The sequence below is a fragment of the Parasteatoda tepidariorum genome, chromosome 8 (assembly GCF_043381705.1).
Source record: "Parasteatoda tepidariorum isolate YZ-2023 chromosome 8, CAS_Ptep_4.0, whole genome shotgun sequence".
Taxonomy (NCBI): Eukaryota; Metazoa; Arthropoda; class Arachnida; order Araneae; family Theridiidae; genus Parasteatoda; species Parasteatoda tepidariorum.
The window spans coordinates 10,556,986-10,565,802 of record NC_092211.1 but is presented as its reverse complement, the minus strand read 5'-3'; the positions used below and the strand labels follow the sequence as shown (position 1 = coordinate 10,565,802).

Here is an 8,817-nt window from a genome sequence, read left to right as displayed (position 1 = left end):
TTTTATATTTATATAATATATCGTCTACTTTATACTATCGTCGAATTTATATTACAGTACTGTACCCGTTATCCGGAAATCAGAAAACCGGAAGACCAAAAAACCGGAACGAAATTCGATAAATTTTCCCGCCATTTTTTAAAAAAAACATTTTTTTCCTCATAAAATTTTAGGATTTTTCTTTCCTTTTTGAAAGATGTTTACTTTACCATCATTTTGGAAATAATCATTAATGTATTACTTCATCGTTTTTTCTTCTTTTTAAGATTATTTCCAAATATTATTTTTTTTTCATTTGGATTTAACAATAAAAGAAACGGCTTTTTGTAGCGATTCAGAAAACCGGAAAAATCAGTTATCCGGAATAGCGATGGTCCCGATCGTTCCGGATAATCGGTTCCCTACTGTATATATCGTCTAATTTAACCATTTGATACACCAACGTAAATAAGTGCAAACCGGTTTCAGTCACATAAAAACAATAAAGCAGTGTAGTATTACCTGATGATTAAGATTTTACATAGAATCTTATAGAGCGTCTTATAATTTGGCTATGGACTGAATATTTGTAAGCAACATACATTTTTCTTCCTCTACATATTTTAAACCCTATAAACAAAACCCATCGTCTTCCTCTTGACAGACGTTATCTTCCAATGAAGAAGAGAACCCAAACATCCACCGAAGAATTTCTTCCCTTTTTGCTTATGTATGAAGTACTTGAATTTTAATAAGATTTTCACTGCCAGACGAATGCACCTCGCGTACGGATGCTTCATTCAAACCTCAAAGCAGATGAATTGGCATCCCTTGGCGACCGTTTTCGGTTACCTGGCAACCCATTCAGGGATTGAGCCACAGAACAACATCGAAGCGTGAGATCAGGAGCCAAAAAAATCTCTTCCTCCTCACTTTGAAACAGTTGCGTCTTAAAGTTGATCTTCCTCCAACTTAAATCTTCATCTTTCAATGTTGTTAAGAGACCATATATGTGTGGAAAAGAATTTTATGGCGACGGTAACTGTCAACCGTGGTTAACTGTCAACTACTTAATTTGACTTATATCTGGTGCATTTTGGATTATTAAAAACAATTTTGGAGAGTTTTCCTGTCGAAAGTAAGCCGTTATTTTCATGTATTTAACCGGCATTAAATGATCATGACAATCAAAATGTCTAAATGCAAATATAGTGTATTACGTTTGCTTGGTATTTTAGCATTATTAAATGAATAAAGAAATCACTTTTTTATTATTATTATTCTAACGAGCTATAAAATACCTATTATAATTAATAAATTATCTTTTGCATATAAGCCACTAAACTCAAACTCTTCCATATAACAGTATTTCAAATACGAAATGAAAAGAATAATGAATAATGAAAATGCATAATTTAATTTTTTTTAAAGAATAATATGTTTTAGTTTTATAGAATATCATAAATTTCATTTGTGAACTTAATAATTTATTTAAAATGTAAAATATTGTATTTAAAGTGCATTCTTTATATTTTGAATTAACACATGCATTATGATAACATGAATATAATTAGTCAAATTCTGCTCATAATTAATACAATTTATTGCTTTGGATCTAATAAAAGCAAAGCTNATAGTGTCTTACGTTTGCCTGGTATTTATACATTATTAAATGAATAAGGAAAACACTTTCTTTATTATTATTATTCTAACGAGCCATAAAATACCTATTATAATTAATAAATTCTCTTTTGTATATAAACCACTAAACTCAAATTCTTCCATATAATATTATTTCAAATACGAAAAACCGATACTTCCATAAAAAGAAATTATACATAAATTAGTTTCTTTAAAGAATAATATGTTTTAGTGATATAGAATATCATAAATTTTATTTGTAAACTTAATAATTTATTCAAAATGTAAAACATTGTATTTAAAGTACATTCTTTATATTTTGAATTAACACATGTATTATGATAACATGAATATAATTAGTCAAATTCTGCTCATAAATAACACAATTTATTGCTTTGGATCTAATAAAAGCAAAGCTTTATTATATATATTTTTTTATATTAAATAGTCTTGTAACGTTAATTTTAAGGTATTTTTATAAAAAATAATATAAAAATAATAATAATATATGTTTTTAAAGATTACCATAAACTTACTTACAAAATGTAATTATTGTAGAAATATAAAGAACACATTTATTATAAAAAAATTATTGAATTAACAAATATACATATATATTACTATATATAGGTATATTATATATACAGATATAATCTAGATAGATAAACTTTATTAATTAAAATTCATTTGTATCACATCTACTAAACACAAATTTTATATATAGTGTTTTGTAAGCTAACGAATCACATGTGTCTTAAAATTATAAAAAAAAAAAAAAAAACATTTTAAAAACTTTATTGAAATATATTTGTTTCATGTTCTTTTTTTCATTTTGACTCAATTGTGTTGTCACTTCTTAATCTTGTGCCTATTAAACTCTACGGTTGAACAAATTCGATATATTTTACGGCATTTTTTTGTAAAATCAATTGATTCTTTCTTATCTTTTTCTGTTGCTACTTACCATATAAAAGGTATTGTTTATAATTTTTTTTTATTTCTATATTCTGCATTAATATAATATTCATACAATTTTCAATTTATTTTTTGGAAAGTCTATCAAGCATGACAGTTAATCTTTTTGGAAACTAATATTTAAAAAAGAAATTCCACAGTTAATGTATAATGGTTTTGAAATTAACAGTTTTGTTCCTAATAATGATAACGGAAATGAAAAGGGAATTTGAAGAAAGCACAAAATGTAATCATGTGAATTATTATATTTACGCATCGAACCATCATATGAATTATTATATTTAAGCACTGAACCATCATATGAATTATTATATTTAAGCACAGAATCATCATATGAATTATTATATTTAAGCACAAACCATCATATGAATTTATTATATTTAAGCACAGAACCATCATATGAATTATTATATTTAAGCACTGAACCATCATATGAATTACTATATTTAAGCACTGAACCATCATATGAATTATTATATTTAAGCACTGAACCATCATATGAATTATTATATTTAAGCACAGCGTTTAAGATGTGAATCTGATTGTTGGAAAAAAATATCTCATTGCTCACTACTTATGCAAAAAGTAACTAAAGAGTGAGAGATTAGTTGTTGCCTGCTACAAATCTTAATATGCATATTGAAATAATTAAAAATATAAAAAAATTATTTCAACAGAGGTAGAATTTATTTTCTATTTGAACAATTATAGTGGTCTCGTTATTGAGTAAAATTACTGCTTATTTCTTCATTTCTTTTCTTGGTTTTTTCTACGATCAATTATTTTCAAGTACAGTTTGTCATTTTTAAAATTTAATTAATCATTCATTGAAATTATAATAACCATTTGATTTATTCATAAAATGTTCTCTTTTTCTGGAAATTATTATTTTTTAATAGGGAAATAATGATGAAAGTAAAGAAATCAAAGAGTTGGGTGAGCAGTGTGAGAAAGAAAGGGGCCACCTATTTAAAGAAAATAATAAATTATGTTCGAGAAAATCTTAATTCAACATTTTCATTAACAGATTATTGATGCTAGGTATGACAACTTGAAAACTCGCTTGTCAGATAAAATGTTTCTGGTTCGTAAATGTTAATTTTATAATATTGATGAAGTGTTGTTTTATTACATTAGTTTTTTTTTTTTAACTACACGATTTTGATGCACTGTAAAAATATTAGAGTATCTTACAGAAAAAAAAAATGGTGTGAACTTCTTTACACCAAAAGTGGTATAGTCAAGCGCCACAGATAATTAATTTTGAAATTATCAATTAATTTTATTTAATTAATTTTAATTAATTTTTGAAATTAGATAATTAAATGTAAAATTACCGTACTGTATAGTAATGATATATATCGAGTTTTTTTTTCATTTAAAAAAAAACAACAACATTCTCTTGGTTAAAAAAATTAAAATATACAATATTTAATCCAATCATCGGGAGCGGTTTATCGGAAATTCGGGTTTTCAAAATTGTAGTTCCTATTACCACACATATAGTGAACAAATACAAAACTAAAAAGTAAATTTATCCATATAAATGTTTCTTGCACTAATGTATTCTGATAAAATCACTAAACTTTACCACATAAACTAAATTTAATCGCATATTATTAAATTATATTTTATTGTTAGTTTTACTAATATAATTAACAAAGCAGCGCTTATGTAAAAATTACCATCATGAAACTACCAAACGGGTACAAAAACACGGTAAATGTTACTATATTCTGGTAGTTTTGACCATACTTTTTTCAGTGCAGGAATGTTTATTTTCATGACTTTTGGTGTGAAAAAGTCCCCCCACCTTTTTATGCATCCAATAACACAAACATTTATAATAACAATAAGATATGAGGCACATAAGAGTCAGAAAAGATGCGATACGATTCAGAATAAGAATAGTTCATTTAATGCGCACACATAAAAATTGGAATAGCGCAGAGAGAACATTAAGACGAATTTGAATTATATTTAATAGAACAGAAGCGGAAGAAAGTTAAAAATAATAAAACTAAATACAATTTACAAGAAATTAAAAAAATAAAACACAATTATCTTTATTACAGAATTGAAAACATACATATATTTTGTAACGGTGCCCTTTTTTAATGCAGATGTACAGTCCCTAGCCTTATTATTAGACGCATTATGAGATTCTGTGTAAAAATATAATTATCAGGTGATACTATACGGCTTTATTGTTTTTACTCGGATAAAACCGGTTTGTATTTGTTTACACTTCTGTATCAGTGGGTTAACATTGTAATTCAGTACGTTAAAAATAAATACAAATAGGAAGCATATAAAAAAATCTCCTGAATAAAAACCCATCACATGTATGTTTAAATATAAAAGTATTGCCTATAAACTCGTGTGCAAAACATGCAATTATTTAAAAACAACAGTATGTCAAATAATTTGATGTAATTATTACAATATACCTCATATAATAAACATTTTATCTTTATCAAATATATCGTCTAATTTATCCAATGGTAGAATTTATATTATCTATTGTCTAATTTAACCCATTGATACACGGACGTAAACAAGTGCAAACCGGTTTCAATCTCGTAAAAACAATAAAGCTGTATAGTATCACCTGATAATTAAGATTTTACATAGAATCTTATAGTGCCTCTGATAATATTGCCAGGAACTGTATAGCGGTGTGCAAAATATCAACAAACTCACACCATTTTGCACTATATTATTAACAATCTACTGACGATATCCAAAGTACAAATAAATTGGCGTTCTCAGAAACGAAAATAATTCGCGAATGGTGAAAATGGGCATGAGTTAGTGCAAACGTTCTCAATTAATTGTGTTGTGGTGTTTGGATTTAACTACACTAGATTAACTAGACTAACGCTAGATTTAGATCAACTACTTTATATTTAACTAATTAGATTAACTGGTGTTTAGATTCATCTTTAAACCCGATTAATCTAAATGGTTAGTTAAATCTAAACTTTTTGCAAAAGCAGAAAATTACGATTAAATTTACTGCACTTTATGGTAATTAGTAAATACCTTTCTGGTTAAAAGAATCACAATTTTGGTTAATAAACCAAAATGTACGGTTTATTAGAAATTCTGGATTTCAAAATAAGAGTTCTTATTACCACGCAGGCATTTACAGTTCCTGGCAATATTATTAGAGGCACTATGAGATTCTCTGTAAAATCTTAATTATCAGGTGATACTCTATACAGCTTTATTGTTTTTATGGGGCTGTTTGCACTTGTTTACGTTCGAGTATCAATGGGTTAAATTAGACAATAGATAATATAACTTCTACCATTGGATAAATTAGACGATATATTTGATAAAGATAAAATGTTTATTATATGAGGTATTATATTAGTCTATTGTAATAATTATATCAAATTATTAGACGCACTGTAGTGTTTTAATAATTACGTGTTTTGCACACGAGTTTAGATGCAATACTTTTATATTTAAACATACATGTAATGGATTTTTATTCGGGAGATTTTTTATATACTTCCTATTTGTATTTATTTTTAACGTATTGCATTACTATGTTAACCCATTGATCTAGGAGTGTAAACTAATGCAAACCGGTTTCAACTGAGTAAAAACAATAAAGCTGTATAGTATCACCTGATAATTATAATTTTACATAGAATTTTATAGTACGTCTAATAATAAGACCAGGGACTGTGCGTCAGATTAAAAGGATAAGCAACAACAACAAAAGAAATATTTTTTTCTTCCATTTTCAAAAGAAATCACTCCATTCATTTTATTTTACAAATTTTCAGCATATTTCCGTTTAGAAAAAAAATTCCTTTTATTCTCCGTACACGTGCCGCCTTCTTCACCAAGTTAACCGTAAATGCTGAATGTTAAACAAAAATGAAAACTCTTTCTCTCTCTTTTGATTTTTCTTTCACGTAAAGAGGATTTGTTCAATACACAGCTTGAATACTAAAAAGAGTCCCCCCCCCTCCCCGATAGATGCCTTTTCAAGTGCAAATCATTTCTTGACAATTTTCTTTTAAGAAATTTGAATTGCAAATGAAGAGGATTTTGCATTTCTAGGTAATTCTTCTCCTTTTGAGTCAATTATGCAAATTATGAATGACAAAAAAAAATTCACTCAGCATAATATTGCATTGATAAACTTTTAGTAAACATTCGAACATATTACGCATTTTTCTTTAATGTTTTTATAAAAAAAAATTCTGCATTGAGTTATTAATTGTATAACTCATTTGCAAAATATTTTATGGTTAAGAATCGAAATCGGAAAAAATTAACAATTGCATTTTGAATGCAATTTACTAGATTATATTTATTTTACCTCTTCTCTGATCATCCCGAGTTAACTCGGGAATGTATAGATTGCAAATATTTATTATCCCGAGTAAACTCGGGAATGTGTAGATTGCAAATATTTATTATCCCGAGTAAACTCGGCAATGCATAGATTGCAAATATTTATTATCCCGAGTTAACTCGGGAATGTATAGATTGCAAATATTTATTATCCCGAGTTAACTCGGGAATGTATAGATCGCAAATATTTATTATCCCGAGTAAACTCGGGCATAGCAGAATTCGTCAATACGTTGTTTTTTTATCACGTTTTTATTTGGCCGGAAGTTAAACAAATAATAATAATAATAATCCACTGTGATTGGAAGTTTGCCAATTTTTGTTGTTTTGACGTGTTTTGTCCTATTGTATATCCGATGGTTGATGAATTTACATAAAAAAAGAGTAAAAAAATAATGGCGTTCTCGAGCGAAAGCGAAAGTAATGCAGATGATTATGAAGTATTTATTAATGAAATAAAAAAATTTGTTAATTTTTTGCAATTTTCTTCCAAAAAAATTGATAAGGGAAGCCGAAGTAGAATTAATTGATGATCGAAAAGTTTTCCTTTTTAATAAAGCCAGCTGTTCGTGTTCCTCAATTGCCTATGTCTCGTATTTTGCTAATAATTAATAATGTCACTTTATCCTCGGGTCACCTAGAGTCAACATTACAGAAATTAATTTTAGCAATTTTCATTATTTTTATAAAAATACAAAAATAGAAAATTATCAATATGGATCAATTTCCCTTTGATTATTTTCACATATTTATTCTACTTTACCGCAATATGGGTCGTTTTGATTACTAATTTCAATTTTTTTATTGTTTTTTATTATACCTATATAAAAATAAAACAAGGATTAATAATTTTCAACACTACAAAATTCATTTTATTCCTTATATTTTCATTTATTTATTCAAGCGATGTTATTTGTTTATTTATTTTCGAAATATTTTCTTTTCCTTTTTTTCTGAAACTAAAATAAGAGTTTACAATTACAGCTAAAATATTTTCACAAGATAGAACGAATTTTATTTGGATAAAATAAAATATTTCAGTTTTTCAAACCATGCAACCCATTTTATAGAATAATATAAATTATTATGATATCATTTTTGCTTCTCATATACAAAAAAATTTTTTTTGCTTACGGAAAATCCTGTTTCCCATATGATTTATTATAATTAGAAGACTTACAAATTTGGAAGTCTCATTTTTTTCATGTGAAAAAAATACTTTTTAACTTAAAGGGCTTCTAATTCAACCTTGCAATTTTTTTTCGAAAGTTAAAAAAAAATTAACGATTTAATACATTGAAAAATAAATAAATAAATAAAACTAAAAAAACATAGGTGTTGAAGTAATTTTATTACTTTTTTTTCAAATAAACCAAATTAAAAGTTAAAAATCCTCAAAATAAAGATGTTTTCGAAAAGTTTGAATAATTTTTCCTGGCCAAATTATTCAACGCACTATAAGATTCTTTGTAAAATCTTAATTATCAGATAATACTATACAGCTTATTGTTTTTACGCAGCTGAAACCGGTTTACATTTGTTTATGTGCGTGTATCAATTGGTAAACATTGCAATGCAATTCGTTTAAAATATATATGCAAAGATGAAGTATATGAAAAATCTCATGAATTAAAACCCATTACATGTTTGTTTAAATGTAAAAGTATTGCATATAAACTCGTGCAAAACATGAAATTATTAAAAAAAAACTACAGAGTGTCTAATAATTTGGTCTAATTATTATAATATACTAATAGAATACTTGATATAATAAATATTCTATATTTATATAATATATCGTCTAATCTATTCAATCGTCGAATTTATATTATATATTGTCTAATT

At 26.3% G+C, this 8,817-nt stretch overlaps 1 protein-coding gene across 1 annotated transcript in view; it reads left to right on the top strand.

The window, feature by feature from the left end:
- The first annotated feature begins 841 nt into the window (after positions 1 to 841).
- LOC107454198 (cytoglobin-1) overlaps positions 842 to 8,817 on the top strand; it is a 145,682-nt gene continuing 137,706 nt past the window's right edge. The window contains exon 1 of the mRNA XM_016071303.3: positions 842 to 1,117. The gene's annotated coding sequence lies outside the window, so the exon portion shown is untranslated. The remainder of the gene's footprint in view (positions 1,118 to 8,817) is intronic.